A 27,286-nucleotide genomic window follows, 5' to 3' on the forward strand; every position below is an offset into this window, starting at 1 on the left:
GGATCCTATGAGCCAGCCGTGCATAACGTGTGAGAATCGTGTTTGCCAGCTGTTAAGATAAGATTTTTTTCTAAGTTTAGTTTATTAGCTGTGTGAAGATAATGGTGGATATTTTTTGGATTTTTTCTCTGGATTTTTTCTTTCTTTAGCTGCCCTTAAGAAGCATCTAGATAGGGATTTTTTTGTCTTTTCACGTAAAGAGAAAAGCCTATAAATGGCACCAGTGTAATCATTTCTAAGTATTCCAATACAGCAGTTCAAGGCTCTTCTTCTTCTTTCGGTTTTTAAAGCTTTCTGATTTTTGTGGTGGCTACAGCCACTCATCAGCAAAAGGTGGGGTTTAAGATACCTCAACATGTCTTGTATTCAAATATGAGCCCTTCCTGAATCCATTAGCACCCTTCACCATTTGCAAACCTTGATACTCTCAGGGTGCTTTGATCTTGCAGAATTACTAAGGGGCATGAGCAAAATGAGCACCGAGTATGAAATCATTTCACTCAACAAATCTTTTCTATGAATTTGCATCAAACAACATAGAAAAATGAAAGAAAGAAATGTTGAGATCGACATAAATGCATTTGGAGGGTAAATTTTGAAGTTTGGGATACACTGAAGAGAAGAAAGGATGAGCAGCTCTGATGTAGAACAGGTTGCAGATGACTGAAGGGCTAGAATAGAAAGAAATCAAGCCGAAAAGCTCAATCTAGGGAGAAAATGGCCTGCACACGCACTATAGCTTCTGACAGTCATTACTTTGTGCCAGTTATCAGATTCAGGTATAATATGTTGGTTGGCCCCAAGGGATTTCTCGATAAAAAAAATAAAAGTAAAAAAAAATAAATAAATAAAAGGGCTGTTTTCTGGATCAAAATCGTCTTTTTGTTCAAAACCTACTATTTTTAATGTCTTGTTTTTGCTATTTTTGGTGTTTTAAGAGCCCGGCTGTGGTCCAAAATCTTTGCTTTAGTCATCTAAGAAGGTGTTGCCATGGCAGAGAAGTTTCTTTACTTTTTGGTAAAATGTCTATTGATGAAATATCACGCTTTCTCCTCCACACACACACACACACAAAAAAAAACATAATATGCACGCCGATGTGGCGATAACTTTAGATGCCTATCAGCTTGTGGTTTTTATTAGGATATCTATTCTTGGTTCCAAATTGACCTTATATGAGGTATTTCTAATAAAACAACTTTCGTCTGTCATTATACATCTGTACAGACATCTGAGAGTGGTGGGTTTTCCAGGACCTTGTTTCTACTTATTTCCTTGTCCAAAAAAAAAAAAAAAACACTGCTGTCCATGTCCAAAATAGGTATGCATATTTGTGTCGACGTTGCATTGTCACAACATTATTTTTTGGTTACATTGACTGCTCCTCTTTAAATCCTGAATTGTTTAAAATGTGTAAGATTTGTTCTAATGGAATGCTTTACTCTTTTTACTCTTTTAGGCTTGTCTTATTTCAGTGATTTGATTAGTCTTTAAAAGATATTCGGGGATAAAGTACCTGAGAATGTGCAAAAAGGTGACATGTTTATCTTATTTGCAACAAGCAACATACTTATGCTTATCATTTATTCATCCAATGAAATGCATTCATGAATATTGAAATCTTTTCAGTTACTTGCAACAGGAATGACAGAATTCTGAAAATAAGATCAAGATTGTGCTTTGTTGACCATCAGGAGTATACATGTGTTGGTGTGTTTTATATAGTCCTGTTGCTTCTTATACTCTTTTATGATTCCTTGCCTAATGTTGTGGTTTTGTGGATCTCTTGACTCGCAATTCTGCAGAAATCATTCAGAAGTCTGGATCACAAGATTAATGTAAAATCTTTATCCGATGAAAGGTATTGTTATATTTAATCACTAACCCAAGAGGCATGCTATTTGCAGGCATGCATCTGCAGACACCCAATATGACTGTCTCATGGAAAGTCAAAACTTGAAACACATGTTGGTGATCCAAGCCCTTCAACACACTGGTGTCATGATGAATATGTCTTCGCCTACCATCAGTTTTGTCCATTCATCAGGCGAGCCACACTTATATTGAGAAAATGGATGCAGTTTTATCCATTCATTAGGTGAGCCACACTTCGATTGAGAAAATGGATGCTTAAAAGATTGATAAGATGGCACAAGTGAGGGCCCTCATATTTGTCCTCCGTAGAAGTGCATCCACAAGGACTAACTCCTTCAAATGTAAAATTTCTATCCACTTTCTAATATTTTCAATCCTGTGTTTACTTTATTTATGTAATATCTCCACAACAGCCAAAGGAACTGGTGTATGTTCATAGGAATGTATATACCGATGTATTGTATACATAACCTTCTCTAGAAGCTCAGTTAACAGTTATAGCATTGTGGATATGTGCAGGATTTGCAAAATTGGTTACAGCTTTTGCAAGAAATACTCACTGATGAGAAGTATAGATTGAGGTGGAGTTTTGTCTATCGCTATAGTTTCTTGGACTTCAAAGTTGTTGCATTGTTTGTGTTTGTATTTCATGCATACAAGCAAACACTTGTAGCCTACATGTTTGTGTGAGCATGAAAGCGTTTTTTACCAACCATCCCTTATTGACTTGGCATGAGAACAGAATAATGAAAATTTGCAAAGCATTACATTTTTATTTTTTATTTTTATTTATTTATTTTGGCAGCTGTTGAACCGTGCCAGGAAATGTCAATAATGCAGCCCAATTCAGAGTAATGGAAGAATCTCTGATGAAATCTCTTTATTCACATTGAGAATACTAGGTAATTGTACTTTCTTCGTTTTCAACATCTGTATGCTATAGCTTGCACTGGGACAAAGGTTAAAAGATGATGATGATAATATATTTGTGAGCATTTGCATCTCCTTGTATTATAGTAACTCAAACAGTAATATTAGTAGATATACATCTGAAAATGTTTAGCAACATCTACAGAGACATCACTGTCGGCATGCATGTAATTTGATGGCTCAATGGTACATGCATGGTTTTCTAAATTTAAATGAATAATGACTAATTCATACATGGTTTGGGGTAAAATATTTAATCCAAAGTTACCGTTGTGTTTCAGAGATGGCGCATACTTGAAGTTTCGGATACAGGTCGAATCTTGATCTTCAATCTTCCTATGGATGACGTGGCTACAATTTTGCACCTTCCAACAAGTACCATTCTATGAATGGATTCGACCAGACTTCCATCGGATACAACAGCTTGGATTAGAGAAGCCAGACCTGGTACCTTTCATCCCTTCCTTGTTCAAGTATTTGAGGGAAAGGGGGATGCAAGTCGGAGTAAAGGTTGTCTACTTTGCAATTGAGGCTCTGTGGCTTAGTCCATTCATGGATGTAGCCCACTAGACTGCATGGACAAACGATCAAGACCACCATCCATCTGTTCGCCCCTACCATTTTGAGTGATTGTACAGAAGACAGAATCTGTGCTACCTGATTTCAGTTGCATAGTCAGATTATGAAGACCAGAATCTACACACACCTAATGTTTGTTGGTGATTGTACAAAAAACTTGCAGATAGGAGAATCCTAGCTACCCAATTTTCTCTGTTGAATGTGATATTTATACAGTTTGTATAAAAATGGCTGATATTTGTCATCACCCATTTGCTTGAAGGCTCTTACTCGGACGGATAGGATTTTCTAATTGATGAGATATTTATACAGTTGCCTGTCACCATAGGGCTGATAAGATTGACATACCAGATGATCCACCCATGAGCCATGCAGGCCTAATCAAGCAGTAGACCCTCTGACATAAGAGCAGGCTCCAAATTGAAAATGAACCAATAGGCCTCTCAAATTCTCTGTCAAGGGTGGGCAGTCTCTTGTTCAAAAGGGATTCTTCAGATCGAGCATGGATGTTCTTCATTGTTTGCAATTTTATCAGCTGCTATGCTTCTCGAGTAGGTTTCAGAAAAGCAACAGTCACTTTGCTAGCTGTTTGTAGCTCTATCCTTGTGTTGAGTTTAGAAGGATAAAGTATATATGGATGTTTAAGTAGAGGAAGAAAGAGAGATTGTATTTATTTTAGAATGCATGAAAAACAGATCTGTAGTCTGACTGTTATGCATGTTACAAGTAATCATATGAGTTTCATGTGCTATGTTTATGTTAAGTAATTGATTGGCCATTGTATTTACTATTAGGTTGTGGATCTCTCTGTTTAACCTTTTTTATGGGCCCATGCCCTCCACATCGAGACTTATACATGTCAAGAATCTTTTTCCCAGATTAATCATACTTACTGATCATTTTATTTTTTATTTTCATGAAACCTTTTTCCCAGATTAATCACACCCAAACTGAACGTTCATTGCATTTACTAACCATGTGACCGATTGTCCATAGTTCTGTATCAAAAACAGGATCACGATTACCCATTTATGTTGAATAGAGAGAGGCTACAGATGGAATTGTTAGGATTGTTTGATCATTGAGGCTTTTGGGGTGGGACCCACCCCTGCAAGGCACATGAGATGAAGTATACATGTCTGTGGTGGTACCTCTAATTATGTGCCATCACCAAACACATTACCAAAAAATCAAACTAGATGGCCCGCATCAAGTGACCAGTTGCAATCACTGTCACCATAGATGGTGGAGATTGAAGTGTACATTTGAGGTGTATTTGAGGGAGAGCTTCCTTTCCTGTTGAAATATGTGGATGCCAATTTCTGTAGGGACCACCGTTATGTATGTATCTTATCCACACTAGCCATCCGTTTTACCATATCGTTTTAGTGCACAAGCGTAAAGCTGAAGCATATCCAAAGCATAAGTGGACCACACCACAGGAAACAGTGGGAATAATGACACCCACTGTTGAAACCTTCCTAAGGCCCACAGTTATGTTTATCTATCATCCGACCTGTTCATAAGGTCACACAGACATGGATGAAGGGAAAGCAGAAATATCAGCTTGATCCAAAACTTTTGTGGCCCTCAAAAAGTTTTCAACCGTAGGCATTGAATTCCCACTGTTTCCTGTGGTCTGGCCCAGTTGAGATTTGGCTATGTTTCAATTTCTGGATAATATCCTAAAATGAACTGGTAAAACAGATGGACAGCATGGAAAAGACAAATACATTACAGTGGGCCCCACAGAGTAAACTCTGTGTGCTAAAGCCACCATGAGCTTTTTTTTATCCATCTTTGTTCACTCCTTTTTCTACCACTTGATTGAAAATACCATATATGCCATAATTTCATTACCTTCCATTCCACATCACTATTTTCAGTTGCAGGTCATTTCCAATGACAGAAGCATTTCTCCCTGCTTTTGTTAAAAGAATGTTGGGGAAGTTGAATTATCTACTTCTGCAGGGGTTTGAATCAGGATGTTAAAACAATGTTACTTCTCCAAAATAACAAGTTTCAAGAATTTAGGGTGTCCCACAAAATTAACCTTTTAATCTCAATTTTGGTGGGCCCCATGACTTCTACATCAGATTTTACATGGAGAGCTGCATTTCCTGGCTTGATCACAACCGTGGATCATTTGTTTTTCTTTTTGGGGTTAAAATGCTACTTCCTTGTGCAGAATCAGAGGTGGAGATATAAGGCCCACCTGAATTGGCATAAGGGCATGATCCTGATTGTGCCCTGGATGATCGCCTTCCCAAACAGACCATTTATTCTATTTATAAACGTGTGTTTAAAACCTTAGGATTTTTGTCATGCATCAATCTGAAATGTTTGTAACTTGAAAGGTCCCTGTTCTGGTACTCCACACGCATGTGGTGATCTAATCCGTGCATCTTGTAGACTGCACCGATCGGTAAAAAATACACTGCAGTTGAACGTATGAAATTCCAGGAATGAGGTGTACTGCTAAGCAGCTAGCAAGATCTTTTCTCCTCCCAACTGTAGTGGGCCCTGCAGTGGTGATAGCTGTGTGTATTACTTTAAGGTAATTAAATAAAAATAAAAATAAAAATACACAAGCTAGATTATGTTAATGGGAACTAGCAAGCAAAAGGATGGTGCCTAAGGTGGGCTTCACTATGTGAAATCTACCCCAATCAACAGTTGCATCACCTTATCTTAGGTTCAGAAATAAAAAATAAAAAAATCAGTCTCATCTGTAATTTAGGTGAATCACATGATTCAAAAAAGTGTACAATGCAATACTCATCCTTCAAATTATTTTTCTTGGTTTGTCCCACCTGAAGCACAGATGGACCTAAATTTTGGACACTATTTTTAAATTTGACATGGAATCTAATAATTAGAGTGAATTTTCTATAATCTCATTGGTGGCCTGCAAAAATCAGGGTACATGTCTCTCTGCGAGTTGTTTCGATTGGTAGCGCGCAGATTAGGTACCACCCTCGCCTGTTCGGACAGGACAGGGGAGGCTTCAAGGGACACTGAGAGGCTACCGTGATGTATGAATTCTATCCACACCATTTTTCTATTTTTTCCATAACATTTTAGAGCACTGGACCAAAAATAAGTCAGATATAAGTCTGAAGTGGACCACACCACAGGAAGCAAGGGTGCTAAGAATGCTCACCATTGAAACCTTTTTAGGGTCGACCATATTGTTTATTTTCCATCCAACCTGTTGATATGGTCACATACACTTGGAAGAAGTGAAAAAAGCAATTATCATCTTCATCCAAAACTTATGTAGCCACCAAGAATTTTTCAACCGTAGGAATTTAATCCACACTTTGTGGTCCATTTGAGCCTTGGATCTTCCTTATTTTTAGGGTCATAATCTAAAATGATATGTAAAAATAGATGAACGGTGTGTATAAAATTCATACATCATATTGGCCCCTCAGTGACCCTCAGATCCTCTTCCTGTCCCACCTCATATCGGTAAGGTGGAAGTGAATTACGCACATATAAAGGGAGATTTGAACCATGTGGCAGTAGGGCTGTACATGAGTCAAGCTAGCTTGAAAAGCTTGCTCGGCTGGGCTCAATCTAGCTCGACTCGAACGATGATTCAAGGTAAGTCAAGCTTCATATGACACAACTCGTTTTGAAAACGAGACAAGTTCGAACATAGTGGAGCTTGACTCAACTCGAACCTGGCTTAGCTCGAAGCTCGAGGTTGGCTCGACTCAAATATATATTATATAGATATTATATTTAAAAAATAAAAAAAAATAAAAAAACTTAAACCCTACTCTACCCATCCATCCCTTTCTTATCATTTCCCTTCCTTACCTAATCATCTCTCTCTCCCCACTTGGCCACTGGCACAAACTTGACTCATCATCTGCCCAACTTGTGTCAGCCGTATAGCCTGCACTCACCTTAGATCTCCCCTCTCTCTCAACACCAACAACAAGGTACCCTCTCTCTCTCTCTCTCTCTCTCTCTCTCTCTCTCTCTCTCTCTCTCTCTCTCTCTCTCTATATATATATATATATATATATATATATATATATATATATATATATATATATATATATATATATATATATTTTGATTTGGGGTTGGGTTGGGTGGCTGGGTTAAATCAGGTGCAAGTTGGGTCGGGTTGGGAGTAAGCTCACCTCGACTGGATCCACTAGCTCGCCTCGAGCTCGACTCGACTCGACTTGATGTCTGTGGCAGCGCCAGCTAAAGGCTGTTAGATATGGATAAGTATCAAACATGCTACGGGAAATCATGTAGCGTGACAACAACAGCATACCAGTGATAGTTCACTCGGTTTTTCATATAACATCAACAGCTCTATAGTATATTTAAATAAGTATACACGCTCTTTCAAAAATGCTAGGTGGAGCCCATGATTTGCTACCCTAGGCAAATGATCCATGGGTCCCACCGTGGATGGGAGAATGTAGCGGTTTTTACACTACTCTTATTATCTGTTCATATGCAGGTCAAAATTTTAAATATAGATTTTGTTCTATTAGTGTGATTTTGAACTATAAGCCATCCATTGTGGGTCCACAACTGATGAATAGTCTCGATTTCCAAAATATGACTTCAAGTTTCAGAAATAAAAGAAGAGGTATAGGAAGCAAAGATGTGGTTTGCAACTAGCATTGGAAAAGAAACAATTAGCAAAGATGTGGATTGGCTATCGTACCAAACACTACCGACCTAGCTGGTGTGTTGACGTCACCATGTTATGTGGGTCCCATTATGATGTATGTATTATATCCAAACCGTCTGTAGATTTTTCAAACTCGACCTAAGGATTTATCCGAAAAATAACACAGATCTAAAGATTTCATGGACCACATTACAAAAAGCAATAGAGGATTGAACATCTACCATTGAAACCTTTTTGGGTAACAGAAGTTTTGGATTAATATGATATTTGTTTTTCCTCTTTATCTAGGTATTTTTGACCTTATGAACAAATTGGATGGAAAATACACGTTATGGTGAGCCCTATGAATGTTTTAACGGTGATAATTATTGTCCTACTTCTATTTATGGTATGGTCTATTTAAAGCTTGTAAACAATTCATTTTTGGATTAATGCTTTAAAAAGATATCTCCGAATGGATGAACTGTTTGGATATAATAAATACAACATTTTGAGGCCAATGTAATTTTGATTTCCTTTGAACCATTTGTACATTTGGAGCTATAAGAACACCAGTGCTCGTCTTCACACGACACATAACCACACCAACCAAGTCGGAGGTGTGTGGTACACCAGCCAATGGAAACGGGTGGGCTACTCCACTACCACTCTCCAATGGCTAGTGGTCGGTGCTATGTGGACCCAACATAATATACGTATCTCATCCATGTCGTCCATCCATTTTTCCAGATAATTTTATGGTGTGAACACCATGCATTTGATGGCCTGTGAGGGTAGTGGGTGTTCACTCCCCAAGTATAGGGTTGTGATGTAGTAATAAACTCGGTAAGACCGAGGTCGAATCCACAGGGACTGATACCTGTACGTTTCCTGAAACTATGTAGAAATAGAACTAGTCTAAGATGCGATCTAAACCAAATAGGATTTAAGAAATAATTGTGGAATAATTATCTAAAACTTTAAGGAATTCAGAGGAAAGAAACTAGGGATTCAGAGGATCCACTTGTAGGGATCAGGGAGATCTTATGCCTGCATCAAGGATTATGGAATTCAAACTGAACTTACTTGATCTGATTTTCAAGAGATGAAAGGTATATGAATTAGAATGGATTCCATCATCAAACCATGCCCAGGAGACAAAGTAAACAACAGAATTAAACTAATTGCCAACCAACCAACAACGTATGAAGATCAGGAAGGGTACTGTCATCCTACCATGCCCATGGAATAATGATGAACAACAGGGCTTCCTGACTTCATAAACATAAAAAAGTGAAAGAAATATTCAAAGCCATTGCAAACATATTGTAATTTCAGTCACAACAGACCATGAAAGACTAAGAAAAATATTCCTTGAATAATCAACTTAAACTCAGTTCAGAAATTCAAATTAAACGCATGAGATACTGTCTCCCATCTCGTTACAGGCTTCACCTCTTAGCCCCAGCTAAGAGGGTTAGCCACACATGGATGGGCTGATCATTAATAAAGTAAAGGAAATATAAAGGAAAAGAAGAGAAAAACCAGGCTTAGCTCACGTGCCAGCCCAAACCCAAGCCAGCCGTACGTCCTTCTCTGTTTCTTCTTTTTCTTCCTTTCCTTCCTTCCTTCAAAGCCAAACTCTGTTGATCCCACCGTCCCTCGCACGCTGCCTCAGCTCCCTGACCAAAAGAAACAGCAGCCGCACTCCTCTTGTGCATAGCAGCAGCAGAAACAATACCGTTTCCCTGACAAGCGACCCCAAAACCCAGTACCTCAGCCTCCTTTCTTCCGTCCTCTTATACAGAGCTGTCGTCCGGGAGCTGCTGCAGAGTCCTCCCCGAGATAGGTGGCGGAGACCGTCCGAGTAGGAGTAGGCGCGGAAGGTTTTACACAAGGCTCCTGCGTAGGAGCGTTTTGCAGCCAAGAAAACGGAAGAGAAGACTTCCACTTCCATCGTCTTCTTTCCAAAGAGATAACGTCCCTACGGACGGTTTTAGCCCTCCTACAAAATAGACGGTCCGGATCACTGTTTCGATCGGCGATGATGGCCCACCTGGATCGACCGCAGCTTCCTAATGCGAACAGAGCATGCGCGGTCGGGCGCTGTGAAGGCGGCGAACCGCTGATTGGCGCCGTGTGTAAAATCCACTCCGACCATTCGATTCGCGTCGAAAAACCAGTAAGATTCGGCTGGTTTTATGTTAGATTCGGTGTAGCCCATACAATTTTTGTTCCCACCGTCCATTCCTGCGTTTTTATGAAATCTGCCTTTGTGTGTGTGCATGGGCCAAAAAGGAAAGCTAGGCGACGGTGTTGGTCACCTTGCAGAGTGTATGGACGGCTCTGATCATCAAAAACTGTGATTGATGGGGCCCACTACATGAAAACGGACGATCAGCGTCCGCCCGCTGTTTCCGTATGCGAGAAGGATCGGGTCAGCGGGCGCTGACCCAATCGGCTTGATTCGGTACAATGCGAGTGCAATTTTGCACTATGCACTGCTGCTTCCCATAGGGTCCATTATGATGTTTTCTGAGAGATCCGCTCCGTCTATCCATTTTGTCAACTCATTTGAATCGTTGAGCCCAAGATTGAAGCACTTTCAGACACCAAGCGGGCCCCAGTTCACTGATTTATGGGCTGATCTGTCCGTTGGGCCACTTCCAGGGGGATCCAATAGCTGAAATTTGACATGTACGGTTAGTTTTTGGTTTTTAGGCCATATGTGAAGTTTTGAACCGAACGGATGGTAGAAACCCTGTAATCTTGCATCCTGGCTGACTTTTCAGGCCACTTGAGCTTCAATTCCTCGATTTCCGCGGACCCCTGGTGTATAATTTCGTCGCTCTTGGTCTTCTAGAGTCCGTTCCTTGCCTTGGTGCTCTCGGAGCGTCAAATCCATGCTTTTACCACCCTTTTTCAGTCCATGCTCGTAAATACACTCTGCATCACAAACACAATTAAATTAGGCCATTAAACGATATCATGCGTGTAAAACTATGCTGCAACTGGGTCTGATATGCAATATTTAAAATCTCAAGTGGGCCACACAGTGTTGATTGAACTCTCACCATTAAAACTTCTTGGGGCTACAAAAGTTTTGGATCAAGCTGATTTTTTTTATTTTTTTTTTATTATTTTTTTTTGCCTTCATCCATGGTTATATGACCTAATATATAGGTTGGATGTCAAATAAACATTACAGTGGGCCTAGGAGGTTTTTAATGGTAGACACTCAATTACTACTGTTTTATCATGGTGTGGTCCACCTGAGATTTTGATCCACCTTAGTTTTAGGTTCATAAAATAAAACTATCTTGAAAAATGGATGGACGGCATGGATGGGATACATACATCATATTGGGGTCCACATATCACCGACTAATAGTCATTTGCTAGTGGCAGGGGTAATTTCACGGACGCGGACTATGTCTTACCCCCGCCCGCACGGTAATCCATCCAGGCAGGGTTCTGTGCGGCCCAACGTGATGTAAGTGTTTTATCCACGCCGTCCATCGCTTTTATCAAATCATTTTAAGGTATGATTCTAAGAATGAAGCAGGTCCACATCTCTTGTAGACCACACCAAAGGAAGCTGCAGTGATAATGAAACCCACCGTTGAAAGCTTTCTAAGGGCCACCGTGATGTTTTTTTTACTGTTTCAACTTGGGCAGGTTGGGTTGAGGGTCGACCCAAGCACAACCCGACATCAAGAGGACCCAACCTGCAATCTAATGGCTAACCTTATCAGAATTCCAACACAAGGTGACCAACCCCAACCTAACATGACCAATTACATGTGATTACTCCCAACCCAACCTAAACCGACCCAAATTTAGTCAACAGAAATTCAAATCTGGTTGGCATTTTTCAACCTGAACCCAACCCAAGGACCTTGATGATTCAACCCATACTCAGGTTGGGCCAGTTGGGTTCAGGTTGTGCCATACCCAAGTTGCAGCCCTAGTATCAATGCCTCAAGCTAGGGCCAAGCCAGGCTCTGATCACCTGAGCCCTAGCCCTAATCAAGCTGAAAAGGCATTGGTCATGGTCTTGGCCTCATTGGGTCATGCCATCCCGTAAAAGTGGGAGTCCCATATGAGTGCATGATCCTATCGGTCCCTCAGGTAGCTCCCATAGTGTAGAAACCTTGTCGAATAATCATGCCTATTCACAAATTTGGCAGGCTGCCCATAGTTTACAAAACAAATGGATGGTTAAGACAATTGATTAAGTTTTCCTGGCTGTCCATTTGTTTCTAACATTGAGTTTTCCTTAGCTGTCCATTTGTTTCTAACATTGAGGCGCACCTTTTGAGTGGGCAGGCCTAGCTTTTAGGCCAAGGCATCTAAATGGCCAGCCCTCAAGACGGGTTAGATTGGATCTCACACTTGTCTCCAACACAGACAGGAACTCTCTCAGGCCAATTTTACCAAGTCAGTCACCCCAGGCTGCAGTTTTAGTGAGCCAAACTATCACATTCACTATCACATATGAGGCCTCAATGTTGAAATGCACTGTCAACCATTAAGGCACTGGCTTTAACTGTAGACACGGTTCTTAACAATGCATATAATGTGTGGAGATCTGAGCACGATTTCATGCATGTAAGAAGTTCAATTTGAATTAACAAAAAGATAAATGGATCATTTTTAAGAAATCAAACTTACTGAGCGAAACACGTTTTGCATGGAAGGCACAAATCATTCCGTCTTCGAACAAATGGACCAAATAATCTTCAGCTGTCTGCAGAAATATCACCTACTTAGATGAAGTAATGCACATATCTATGAAATGTCAAATTCAAGAACAAATCATGGCAAGAAGTGGAGAAAATGATCTTAAGCCCCACAGAAAATGGAAATATCATCCCCTTGGATGCACAAGAGCACATATCTTATAGAAGTTCAAATTTCAACTAGTAATAGTGGCAGAGGAATTATATGATCGTCGATGCAAGAATATGCATCGCATCCTCGAGTCTTCAGTTTGTATTAATGGAACCGTTGGTTCAGTCACTTCAATGGTCAGCCCATAATGATTTGATGAGCACCATTTTGGATGAACCATACCCCAAAATTCTTCCAAAGCAATAGAGTTAAGCAACTCAAACCTTTGGCTGCCTTTTCAATGGGTTGTGGAATGTTGGCATCTAACTAGTTACAGTCACCAATACTGGGGTTGGGTCATCCTACGAAGAAGAATTTAAGGGCATGGTCCATCCACTGTGGGGCCTATCGGACCTACAGTCTGGATCAATGATGTAAAAATAGAACACCTAAGGGATACCATGCATATCATTGGACCATGTAATTCCTCATAGCAACAATGTATTGCTGAACGCATTCAATACAGTTGGGAATTTTGATTTCATAAACCAAAATTTTAGATTTAGTGAGAAGTATATGTTGTAAGCAGTAGAAAACATAGAGATCATTGAAGGCAAGGAATTGAGACAAACTTCTCTAGACAAAGGCATATCAAGTTCTGCATTCCCTGCCATTTCAAAGATCTCAATCACTAAGTACATTGTACATGTGACACACATAGGGGATCCAGGCAGTCTAAACCATTGGCACCATTGGAAGCAACATGGCCTAATAATCAATCACACTGATGATCTCAACCAACTAGAAGGGAATAAACACATTCAAAAGAGAGCAATTTGTGGCTTGCATCGAAGGAGAAGATTATAACAACTGATTAGTCAAGAGGAGGATTTCTTCGACAATTCATTGCAGATTCCAGGAATAATCATGGCTAGGCGTGTTTGACGTAGACATGTACCCAAACACATTCCACTCTTTTGCAGAATCCAGAAATGGTTGTGCCCTCCTGTGGGAAATGAGAGTTTCTATAATGAGGGAGTTTGTTCCAATAGTTCAGGAAATTTTGAAGGAGCTAAATGTAAGAGTCTTCGTTCCCATTAATGCTCCAACAAGGGAAGTTAAAGGGCTCTCCTTCATGACTGCTCTGAAGTATTATCAAGAAGTTGGCTAGTTGCAAACCAAATGTAGGCTAGCAAGATCTACTATCACCCCAACAAGCCATTCAATTTGTTGAGAAACTCCCACGACTAGTTTCAAATTAGGCTACATGATGGCGTCCAAGTACAGGAGTAACTTTTGAGCCAGCATCAATTTACGAAAGATGTGGATAGAAGGTGATTCTCTCCTCACCATTCCTTGACTAGAGGAGTGTCCCCCTCCCTAGCACCTTAACCTTAAGGAAGCAGATTTCTTCTCATGAAGATAGACATTGGGTAGATTTCTCATATTCACCTTGAAGCAACTATCTTAGCATTTGTTTGGCACATTTGGGAGCTAGATACAACAATCTCATGTATAAGGATCATAGTTCTAAAGCTGTTGTGGCTTGACTAGCAACGCAGTCAACTCAACTAGACGAGGTTTCATGACCAAAAGCCTTACTCCATTGAAACCATTGACACAAAGTGACTCAAACCAAATCACTTGGTTCAATGCAAATCTGGGTTAACCATTTTGTGGGGTTTTTTTTTTTCTTATAAAGATGTAAAAGATTGAACTCGGAATTGCATGTTGACTCAACCCAAATAAACAAATTCGAGTCAAGTCCTCAGTTATAGAAATTAAAACTATGATGGCAATCATATACCAAACACTTGATGTGTGTGCTTGTGTTTCCCTTCTCTACTAAGGCTCCCCTTTTGAAGGTTTTCTTCTTTATATTTCTCACTTGTACATAAAATAATAATGATGATATTGTAAAGAGTATATAAACCTTTTCAATATAAATATATTTGTATCTCTTGTATTTCTTGTCTTTGGTTTTGCTAACATAGTATTAGGGTGAGTTGAATCATGTTGACTTTGTTCATTTTGTTTGTTTATCTTATTATGGTTTCATTTGACATATGCTTTGTGCATTACACTCTACTGGCTTTGACATCAAAAATTACAAATCACATCTATTTTGGAATCAAATCTTTTCCCATCAAAAGACTACAATTGTGTTTATTTTGAATTTTCTTTACTTGCATTTAGTTTCTCAAACCCACCATCCATTGTTGATTTAACCTTGCTTTATTCACCGCTTACCAAGTTTTTGACATGTCTATGTGAGAGTTGCACCTTGGAAAACCAATGCGAATCTTATCCACTGATTACATATTGATGATCTTGACCGTAGATCATGATAATCATGGGTCCTCGATGGATAGATTGCAATGCAATAGTTAATGTGAAAGTGTCTCAAACATCTATGAACATAGGTTAATGGAGAAGGATTTCATTGGTTGTCCTTGAGAACTTGAGATTGGACACCACAATCATTGAACAAGGGAGAGTTGTGGGCCATGGATCTTGGTACTCTATTGTGCCAGGACCATCTAGCAAGTTGTTGGACAAACCTATGGTTATTAGCATATTATGTGGTCATCTTGTGCGAGGGGACTAATGACAAGTCAAGAAAGTCTCCACCATCAAGCACAACGACATGTCGGTGTGTGCCTTGCCCAACCCCACAAAGGAGTGTGAGTGTGCCATGGGAGTAGGCTCCTGCTTTTGGACCTATTGGACACTTGAAATGGTGGATTGAGTTCAAGTCTCTAGACTAAGAGGCTTGTCATACATGGACTATGATCGACTAAGGATGTACCAGATCTGATTAATCCATAGACTTAAGGGTACGTGAAGAGTTCAAGATCTTGATTATAGGTACTTTGGCTCACTTGACGAGGTCATGTAGCCAAAAAAAGACGGTGTAGCTTGGCGCATCCATAAATGCTCACTAAGGCTCACATGGTCCAACAAGGGATCCACTAATTTCCGAAGAAATTACTTATGTATTAGATCTTGGGGATCAAATGTTCATTAAGAGGTGTTCCATTGAGCTCGGCACTTAAAAAGGTTTTAAAAGCTTTTACAAATGTTTTCAACCATTAAGCTTTTGTTTTAATCGATAAAAAGGTTATTATTGCACTTAATGATGATTTGATGGTTTAGATATGGTGTTCTGCCACTTGATCTGCAAGAAGATTGGTCATGATAGTGAAAGGATTGAGTTATATACAGGTACATAAGATAAGGCAGGATTACATGATTTAAATGTAGTAGGGCATGTGGAAACTTGTGGATGGTAAAGTACCACAATTGGTCTCCCCAAAACCCTAACTCCTTGTATATGGATGTTGTCCTAGAGGAAGAGGGGAAATGATAAAATCTCCCACATCGCCCCTGGGCATTAATGTATACCATTTGCTTCCCACTTCCTTCACATCACGCACATGTGTGGGGTCCACTTGAGTGAAGTGCCCTATGTGTTTCCCTTGTCCCTACTACAAGGGTTGACTTGTGGCTCCCATACTCTCCTTTGTCTAGGATAAATCTGAAATAGATCTCCTATGTTGGAGGATCAACACTGTCAAGTGATGGGTCGTCGACGACATCGATCAAGGTAATCCTAATCGTAGGATTTATGTTTTTCATTCTTAGAAACTTGAGAATATCTTAACAAGGATACATAGTGATGTAAAATCTAAAACAAGGTTTTTGAACATTGTCAAACTCCACTTTGTTTTGCTAAACAACACTAACCACTCAACAACATGCTCGACATAATGTATATTTTGATATTAGGATGTAGATTTTGGCTTCCTTGATGTGTTAGAGTACACAGTCATTGGTGTGCATACATTACAATGTATTTGACTGTGAGAGTACACATATTCAGTTATCCTATGGTGCACCATATCCTTGAAGGTAATGGTGCATCTTTTAAATTCAATTTACATTTATTTTAAGCTTATCTTTTATAACAAGTGATCTATAAATAAGAGCTAGTGGGGGGAGAGAGAGGAAGAGATGAAAAAAAATATTTTCTTCCCCCTCTTTTCTTCATCTCGACATCTTCCACAATGCACTCTTGAATTTAACATGTTATCAGAATCATGATAGCTTTCTTATTTATAATCTCTCTTATTTTGTTCATTTCCCCAATTTCCATTCTTACAATTTGTCATGAAGTTTTGAAGGGTTGTTACTAGCATATTTGTCAGGAAATAAAAAGGGCCTCATCATGTGCCGACAACTGTCAAAAGTGTTGACTGATTGTCATCCAACCATCGGAAATGATGTCGGATCATCATACAGCCACCATAGGCGTTGAAAAATCATAATGCAGCCACTAGAGATGCTATCAGGACATTCTATGGCCATAAAAAAATGCTATCAAAACATTCTAAATCCCCCGGATGTGTGGTCGCATAATACAACAACCACCAGAAGAGTAATAAGTTCTTTGCTAGCAACCGAAAATGCATGTGACTCACATCAGCCAACATAAGTGCCTACAATTCAAATCCCATCCAACACAAGCGTTGGAAGTACAATTAGCTTATTCCAGTCTCCGAAATCTGGCAAGCTTGACATGTAAGATATACATGCTCTAGAGTCTTAGAGTACACTGTTTGTGATGTGCATGTATTACAGTATATTTTGGGTTTGAGAGTACACATTCAGTTGTCCTATGGTGCATCACATCCTTGGAGATAATGGTGTGTCTTGCCAATTTGATTTCCATTTATTTTAAACTTACCTTTTATAATAAGTGGTATATGAAACCAGTGTTGCTTCAGGAATGCTTATTGATTCACTATGTATTTGCCAGGGAGGTTTGGGGTCTTTTTCTCTAATTGTTCAGGTTACTATGGGTGTTCCCGAAGACGATAAAGGAATTTCTCATTGCTTGGCACAGTGGGAGGATAGAGAAAGAAGGGAAAAGGTTGTGGCGATTAAGTTTCTTAGCGAGTCTATGGCCTTAATGGGGGGAAAGAAACCGTCGTTGCTTTAGGAACAAAATGAGTGGACCGGTGCAAGTGTTCAATAGGGCAATTCTTAATATGAAGGATTGGGTGGAAGCATAGATTTTTCAATCTTCTCTCGTCCTTTGGGGGGCGTTTCACTGGGTGTAGTTGTATTTTTGTATATTTGCATGCTTTGGCTTCAGCCTTTTTATAATATATCATCATTGATCCAAAAAAAAAAAAAAAAGTGGTATATGAATAAGGCTGGTAGAGGGAACGAGATGAAGAAAATATTTCTCTTTTCTTCATCTCCACGTCTTCCACAATGTATTCTCTTGAGTTGAACTTGTAAGATTTTGATTACTATTTTCTTTTCTTTGTTTGTCAAGTCATTGTTATCTATTATGGGATGTGGTTCATGTATTTACTACACAATGATAAACTTATTTCTACATATGTTATCCGTAGCTCTCAACCATTTTCTTCAAGAGGATTTTGGATGTGAGTGACATTCTTATAACTCAATGGTTCTCTAGTTCTAGTAAACCCTATTGTTTTGAATAAGGTTGGTTTAGACTCACATAGAATAGTCGAGATTTAAAAAAGTGACCAACGATTGCTATCTATATAGTGGAGCTTAGATTGTCTAAGTTAATACTGAGTCGACAAGGATGCAACACCTTTTATGCCCAAGAGATCTAATCTAGTAGGAGTTCCCTAGCCTTTTATCATTTCGAAAATAGAGAAATGCTTCAATTTTCTTAGAGCAATATAAGTTATAGTGCTCCTAATTGCATTTGGTTGCATTGGGGCTCGTGGACTGTTGTATCCATTGATCTAGATTGTTCATTGGGTCCAACGAACATTCCTAGTCTACCATGCAAGAATCACACCAATCTAACAAATATTAACCACTCATTCAATGCTCTCTAATTTGGACAGTCAAGATCATTTACACATAAATAGGTCCAAGCAACAATTCGATCCATCTATTTGTTAGAGATCATGATGGATTGTTTATCATTCTAAAGAATCCTTTTGTTAGGCAATCATAGCCACCCCATCCATGTCCTAGAACAAGGAAGGGTATGGAAAATAAGTCCAAATCAAGGATGGATTGGATCATCCAATCAGTGCATTTTTTGAATGGTAGCTTGAGGAATATTTTCTGAACTTAATGCATAGTTCAGATCAATTGATTGAACTGTCTAACTAAAATTCTCATCATTAGTCTTTCGTTTTAGTTTTGTTAAAACTTACGAAGGAAATCCCAAATCCAATATTAGTTTTTCATTTGTGAAGTTATGCTTCCAAATACACACTTTTTGCATCAATTTGAGATGGAGTTTGAAACATATCATTCATGTACCTCATCATATCAAGGGAATTAGGGTAGTTCATTTATTACATTCTTTTTCTCCCAATGTCAACATGTCAATGATTACGTTTATGTAGAGTATAGGAAGGTCATTTTTAATTCTCTTAGTTGATGATTTATACTGAATGGAGTTTACAAGGCCCTATTCATAGAAATGAGACTTGATCAACCTCTTTTTAAAAAATCTAGTATTTTTTGTTTGCTTTTAACATAGGCATTTGCTCCAAACAAAAGTTTACTACCCATCATTTAAGGTAAATGATGCAAAAATAAATAAATGAATGAATGAAGAATGTTGTAAAAATTTAAAACTACATAAGAGTATTTAGCATCAAGTTTAGTTGGAACAAGGTATTCCATAATGGCAACAGTGCCCGTAATGGCAATAATGCTTAATAAAAAATTATTTTTTTTTTAAAAAAAACTATTTTGGCCCCATAAGGGCCATTGTAACCGTTACAGGACCGTTACAGGTCATTACAAGACAATTCTGAGGTCAATTTTTCCATAACAGCCGTTACGACACCATAACGAGGGATGGTTGCCACCATTACTAGGGATACCTTGAGTTTGAAGCATAACTACTTAACTTGAAACCACAAAGAAACTCAGGTCCGTAAGTTGAACAACAATCATTGAATAGCATTTCAACAAATGGAAAGGAAACATAGACTTCAAATAGTTTTTAGCAGCAAAAAACAACAATGACAGATTGGCCATCCATGCTCCTAACAATATTTTGTAGTTCCCATACATCTTGGATTGCTACTAAAGCTTCAGCCATCCAATAATTAACTCCCCTAGAATAGAAAGCAGTTAGCTCCCTTACCTAAAACAAAAACAAAAACAAAAATTAAAAAAAATTAAAAATTAAAAATTAAAAAAAAAAAAAAAAGGACCATGAGACTAATACATGTGCGAATATTAAGACTCTTCAATGTATGAAAATCCATATAAGATTCTTAAAAGCAAGGATCACCCAGCAATAGAAAGGAAAAATGCTCAAAAGTAAAAGCTCATTGAGAACACAAACATAACATATTCCTAAATTTGCCTAGTATGCGTTTATATTATTACATTGCTGTTTAATCCCCACTGGATTCATAGAGAATAGCCGAAGATACTCGTTGATTTCAGGGGGCCTAAGTTGTATAAGCCAGCCATGTTGTAGTGGTTTGTGCACCTCAGAGCTCTAACCTTTTGTAGCGTTCTCAAGTTCTTTTAATATAAAATGTTATTGTGCTTTGATATTTCTGACATGTAAAATGGTATCAAAGAAGTTTAATTGTGTTTCAATATGATTTTGTTTTGAGTTGGATTGAGGTTGACCAGATTAGTAACCGAACCTCGAGATAGAGAACAAAATCAAATCACAAGAGCACATATCTATGAGCAAATGAGCAAGGGAGGCATCTACTTTCCTAAAAATTGGATTAGGAGACTACAAAGATCTTGCAGATGAAACTTTCACCATTACATGGAATATACGTTGTAGGAAAACCTTTCTAACAGAGCAAGCCTTGCCCGATTACAACCTCCCAAGTAGGAATCTATTAATGATTGGTCCAATCAACCAAACCTATGACTTTCAAGTCACAACTTTTGAGACTGTCATGGGACCTTTTGAAGAAATGTGGGTGTGAAAATCACCCTGTTTTAGAGCATTTAAAGAGCTTACAGCCCAAGAATCCCAACTTCTATATTCAAGTAGGAAATTAAGGCCAAAGCATGCTCACCCAAACTAAAACATCAATAGTTCAAGCTAAGCGTTGTAAAAGTCGAGTCCAAGTAGGAAGCTATAGCCAAAATATCCAGACATACACGACCAAAACTAAAACAGCAATCATTCAAGCCAAGCATTGCAAGAGCCCATTTGGAACCTCGTATTGGTCAATACAAAACAGACCAATGCATGCATTTTAAACTGGATTGGCGCAAATATATATATATATATATATATATATATATATATATATATATATATATATATATATATATATATATATAGATATATATATAATTTGTTTGAACTGCAAGCATTGCCAATCCTGGATTGACCAATACAACAATCCAAATGGGCACTAAATGTACTGAATGCTCAAATAGTCAAATCCATCAATCTGAACTGCCCATTCAGTCCTAACAGTGTCATATGGCTGATCAAACAATCATAACCATCCAATCCAAACAAAAGCAATGGGTGAACAGACAGATACCCACGCATCGAATGAAAGAAGCTGTGGGTATCAACAGCTCACAGGACTGATACTTCCGTATCTCCCAAAGAGCCACAGTCCCCAGCCTGAACCTGTGGGGCTTCCGCAGCTTCCTCCCTGATGAAGGCCCTGCTCTTCCAAAACCGATACACCATCAAAACTCAACAAAGACAAATATAATAATAATAATAATAATAATAATTAAAAACACACACACACCTGCCTGTGCATTTGCAGGTACCTCATCCCGTCCACTCGCTTGACTTTCCTGTTTTATTCTAATTCTTTTTCAGAAACTTCAAGAATCCAACGAATCAACAGGAGAAAAATAAAATAAAAAGAGGATCAGAAATGGAAGTGAGAGAAGTCCCAAGGCCGGGGTTGGGCGAGCCGATGACGCTGGATCTTCTTGAGATCCTGTAAGTTAGAAAAGGGGGAAGAAATGGAAATTTGATTTTCAGGGGTTTTGAGAAAGACCCAAATAGGGGAGAAAAAGGTACACCATCAGCAGGACCACCTGAAATGGTAGTCTATGGGAAGCGGTGCAGCAGACATTGTGGCCTACACCCTACCTGATTGGAGCTGTTAATCGAGTGTCCTGAACCGTGGATTGCACCATGGATTATATGATTCGTCCGACCCTTACACCATATGCAAATGGACGGATGACAATGAAATGGCAGGAGATTCATCATCAATATGCGAAAAGTCATCAACCCAACGGAGCGATTCTGGCATGGCGGACCGTCCATGGTGGGGGCCTTAAAGACGAGTGATTCTGACCTACATGTATGGCGCAAGGCTTGGTGACTACATTTTAAAATGGTACCACGGGCTGCTGAAACGAGAGAGAGAGAGAGAGAGAGAGAGAGAGAGAGAGAGAGCTGACCTTGTTGAGTCGTTCGAGCGGGTGGACGCCTTCTGGTGGGAGTTGAGAACCGGCGGTTCGGTGGTGAGGGGCGACGGGAGAAATGCTTTCTCCTCCTCGCCATGGGATTGTGCCCTCAGAGAGAGAGAGAGAGAGAGAGGGAGGGCTGAAGATTTCAAAATGCTATTTTCCCGCTAGAATTTCAATACGTCCGTCATGTGGAGGGATGTACGGCTCGCACTTGTGCTTCAGCTGAGCTCGGGGTCCAACGGGAGAATGAACGGTCCGATGGGGGAATTGGATTGCTTGGGGTGCCAGGCAACGCCGACCTCCGTGCTGTGTTGACATCACCAAGAAATCTGGGTTGCCTGGGGTGCCAGGCCCACATGATGTGTTTTATATCCGGAAGCGGATTGGCTGGTGTACCACTCCCCGGCTATATAGCTGCTGTAGGTACGTGTCGTGCGAAGACGAGCACTGACGGTCCTCGAGTTCCGAGTTCTACGAACGGTTCAAAGGAGATCAAAGTTAAATGGGTTCCACAGTGATGTATTTATTTTATCTACACCGTTCATCTATTTTTAGAGATCATTTTAGGCCTTAGCCAAAAAAACGAATCATATCCAAAGATGATGTGGACCACACCATATATAGCAACGGAGATAATGATTTTCACTTTGAAACAATTTGTAAGGCCAATCCGCTTCCTTTATATCCAGACCGTTCATCCATTTGGCGATAGCATTTTAGGAAGAGCCCAAAAATGGGGCACGGATTGGCTACTGACAGGTTGAGTAGCGAGATTGGGATTGAAGTGACCGCACCAAGTTGGCCCCATCATGATGTATGTTTTGTATCCACGCCGTCCATCCATATGGAGACATCAATTTAGAGTGAAATCTAAAGAATGAGTCACATTCAAAGCTCTAGTGGACCCCACCACAGAAAACAGTGGGGAGAGTGACACTACCATTAAAAACTTCTAAAGGCCACAAAAGTTTTCCATCAAGATGATATTTGTGTCCGCCCATCTTTAATGTCTTTTTTAACCTTTGAATAGGATGGATTCTGAAAAAACATCACGGTGGGTATTAGGAAGGTTTCAACGGTGTGCATCAATCTTCATGCTATTTTCTGTGGTGGGGTCTACTAAAGCTTTGGATCTGCCTTATTCTCTAAGTAATGCATTAAAATAATATCTCTAAATGAATGCCCGTTGTGTATACAACACATACATCAGAGTAAGGTCTGGTGACATCACTTCATGGCTAGTCAAGCCGTCAGTATCTAATATGCGACGCCCAAAAATGTTGCAGATCCGAAGCTCAAGTGGACCATATCACATAAAGGCATAATGACATCCACTTTTGAAACTTTCCAAGGGCTACCATGTTGTTTATTTGAGACGTGGCCTAGCTAGAAATGCGGCCACTAGCAAGGTGGCTAGTGGTGTGTGCTATGTGAGCCCACCATGATGTACATATTTTATCCACCTATACATCAATTTTTCGCTGTCAGTTTGGGCTTACAGTGACTCGATGTTCACCGTTAAAACCTCTAAAGGTCCAATATAATGTTTATTTAACATCCAACCTATTTTGTTCACATAGATATGAACCAAAGTTAGAAAACAAATATCAACTTGATCTAAAACATTTATGGCCAGAAAAGTTTTTAATGGTGGGAGGTCAATCAACACAATCTCTTGTGATGTTATAATCTGCCTCTTTTTTTTATTCATACCTAATTATTTGAAGAAAATGGATGGATGGCATGGATAAAACACATCACATGAATGAAACACTTGACTACAAGCCACATGCTGGTCTAGACTCCCGGTCTCTGTCAATCCCCATCTATTTATTTGTCATCCAACCAATTCATACCGTTAGGTAGACTTAGATGAAAGAAAACATAAATATCAAATCGATTCACAACTTAGAACCCCTAAGATTCAACGGTAGAGTTCAATTTTCTTTGCTTTTCTATGGTGTGGTCCACTTGAGCTTTGGATCTGCCTCGATTGAGCTCATGCCTGATATAATCTCACAAAGTAAATAAATGGTGTAGATATAACACATACATCATGGTGGGCTCCACAGAAGTTGATGATGTCAACACACCACTAAGGTCGTTGTTGTGTTGCCCACCACGCAATCTGCTTCCTCTGATGGGAAGTTGAGCTGGAGGCCTTGCACCTGGGCCTTAAGTGTAAACAGTGTTACAAATGGGCCCAGCTGTTGCAGCCCAAATGGAGGCTTGCAATTATCCAGGTATGGGCGAAGTTGGCTAGGTCGCCCAGTATGCCCGACATAGCAGGTCCAAGCCCAAGCATTACTTAATCAAACCTGGCTCAGCCTGAAAATTGATAAAATCCCTATTTCCCTTTGGATTTTTCTAATACATTCATTTATCAAGTCAGCTACACATCTTTAAAGATAGATAACTGTCCGAGGACCAAAATGGCATATTTATAAGGTCAAGCAAAAATGAGGTCAGGTCAGTTGGGCTAAAATGACCAAGGGCTAAGCCCCAACCCAAAAATAGATCTGGCCATGCATGCAAAGCCCAAGTTTGACCCATGGGCAAAACTAATAGGTCCATGCCCAGCCTAAAGCTGGGTCAGGCTCACCGGGTTGGGTGGGTAACCTGGCCTGATCCCACCCTTATGCCAAGAACTCACTCATCCTATCAGGGACCGGTTCATGGTCTGGACCTGGGCCTATTTTCAGGCCGAGTTAGTGTACCCCAACAGGATAGCCTGGCCTAGCTTTACCATGCTAAGACCAAAATCAAATTGAGCTGGATGGGCCTAATGTTTGCTAGTTGGACGAGCCTAGACGGCTGTAACATCTAAGACCTCAGATGGAGCAACGCGACTGGGCTGCGACCAGCCAGTGATGTGGGTTTAACCCTGACCGTAGCGCCCACCTTGATGTGTGCATTGTACATCCATGCCGTCCATCAGTTTTTTCAGCTTATTTTAGGGCATGGTTACAAAAACAATTCAGATACCAATTTCATATGGACCACACCACAGGTAACAGTGATTATTGACCATTAAAAACTTTTTGTGGGCCACAAAAGTTTTGGATCAAGCTGATTTATTTTTTCTTTCATCTAGGTGAGTGTGACTTTATCAATAGTTAGATGGTCAATAAACATTGGGTGATCATAAGAAAGTTTTTAATGGTGGACTTTCAATGAACATTATTTCTTGTTGCGTGGTCTACATGAAATTTGTATCTGGTTCGTTTTTTAACCCTGCTCTAAAATCAGCTGTCAAAACCATTGGACGGTATGAATGCAGAAAGAGATGCTGTCCAATAAGAGAACTATAACTTGCTTGGTAAATGGGGGCGTTCCCAATGCATTGATGATATGGGTATATTTAGTTTTGATATTGAACTGATTTTTATTTGTTTTCCTAATGTTAACGGAATGAAACACATTCACCCAAAATATTAAAAATCATATATATATATAGAGAGAGAGAGAGAGTATTATGCACTCGACTGTATGTTACCTTCCCATGAGGTCGAGTGCTGGCAACATGTTATTCATCGTATGGTAAAAATTTTAATTAAACGACGAGATTTTTTAGGGGAATTGGATAAACAAAATGGTGAAACTGGTTATTAAAATACCCCTCCGCCTCTATCTCTCTCATGCATATATTGGGCCTATTGTGATTTTTTTTAGAAATTTACCCCATCCATCCATTTTTCCATATCATTTTAGGACGAGGCCAAAATGAGCCAGATCTAAGACTCAAATGGGCTCAAAATGTGAGGATTGAACATCCACAGTTGAAATATTCATGGCGCTACAGAAGTTTTAAATTAGGATAATATTTGTGTTTTCAGTTCATCTTAGTAGGAATATTGCTATGAATGGTATGGATGTAATTGAAACATCACTTTTGACCCAGGGAGGTTTCAGTGGTAAAAATTTTCCTACTCACCTTTTCCTTTAGTGCAGCCCACTTAAGTCTCGAATCTGGCTCATTTTTTGCCTTATGTCTTAAAATGATCTCCAAAAATTGATGGACGGGGTGGATTTCTTACAAACACTAAGGTTGACCCTTGACTAACACATTGCAACCCTGACGACCCTAAGAATTTCTTAATGATAGAAGTTAAAATCACACTATTTCGGTGACCCCCACCATGATGTATGTTTTGTATCCACACATTCCATCCATTTAGAGAGATTATTTTAGGGCAATATGCAAAGAATAAGTTAAATCCAAACCTCTAGTGGACCCCAACATAGAAAACAGTGGGGACAGTGACGCCCACCATTAAAAACTTCTAAAGGCCACAAAAGTTTTAGATCAACCTAATATTTGTGTTTTCTCGTATTTCATGTCTTTTTTAACTTTTGAACCGGTTGGATTTCAAATAAACATTATGGTGGGCCTTGGGATAGTTTCAACGGTGGGAATCACTCTCCCAACTTTTTTGTGATGGGGCCCACTATAGCTTTTTATCTACCTCATTCTTTGACTAATGCCCTAAAATGATATCTCAAAATGGATGGACGGTGTAGATACAACACATACATCATAATGGGCCCAAATAACTTGGTGACGTAACTTCAGTCGCCGACTCAGTATCTAATTCGCGTACATCTAGGGTTGTACACAAACTGGGCTAGCCCAATATGGGCCATTTTGTGGGGCCAACTCGCCCGAAACCCGACTATATATATATATATATATATATATATATATATATATATATATATATATATATATATATATATATATATATATATATATATATATATAATTCTTAATTAAATATTATACCATTTACAACAATCCAGGCCGTCTAAATCGTGGTTCCCTTTGTAGATGGAGCAAAGTCCCGAAAATCTATGACAAAAGCCCTTCTCAAAAATCAAGGCCATTCAAGTTACCTGTCAAAGCTCTTCCCACGGAGTAGATGGAGCAGAGTCAAAAAATCAAGGCTGTCCAAATCGTGGGTCCGAAACTGGCCT

At 39.4% G+C, this 27,286-nt stretch overlaps 1 long non-coding RNA gene across 4 annotated transcripts; it reads left to right on the forward strand.

Moving 5' to 3' along the window:
• The first annotated feature begins 670 nt into the window (after positions 1–670).
• Positions 671–4,133, forward strand: LOC131227923 (uncharacterized). Of its 4 annotated transcripts, XR_009162613.1 has the most exons (7): positions 671–779; positions 1,460–1,534; positions 1,630–1,710; positions 1,806–1,861; positions 2,395–2,456; positions 2,681–2,777; positions 3,087–4,133. It is a non-coding gene; the product is annotated as an uncharacterized LOC131227923 (long non-coding RNA). The 4 variants fall into 4 exon arrangements; XR_009162610.1 differs by lacking the exon at positions 671–779 and having other exon boundaries at positions 830–1,534; XR_009162612.1 differs by lacking the exon at positions 671–779 and having other exon boundaries at positions 830–1,534; positions 1,643–1,710.
• The last annotated feature ends 23,153 nt before the right edge of the window (positions 4,134–27,286 follow it).

Source organism: Magnolia sinica, chromosome 15 (genome assembly GCF_029962835.1).
Source record: "Magnolia sinica isolate HGM2019 chromosome 15, MsV1, whole genome shotgun sequence".
NCBI lineage: Eukaryota > Viridiplantae > Streptophyta > Magnoliopsida > Magnoliales > Magnoliaceae > Magnolia > Magnolia sinica.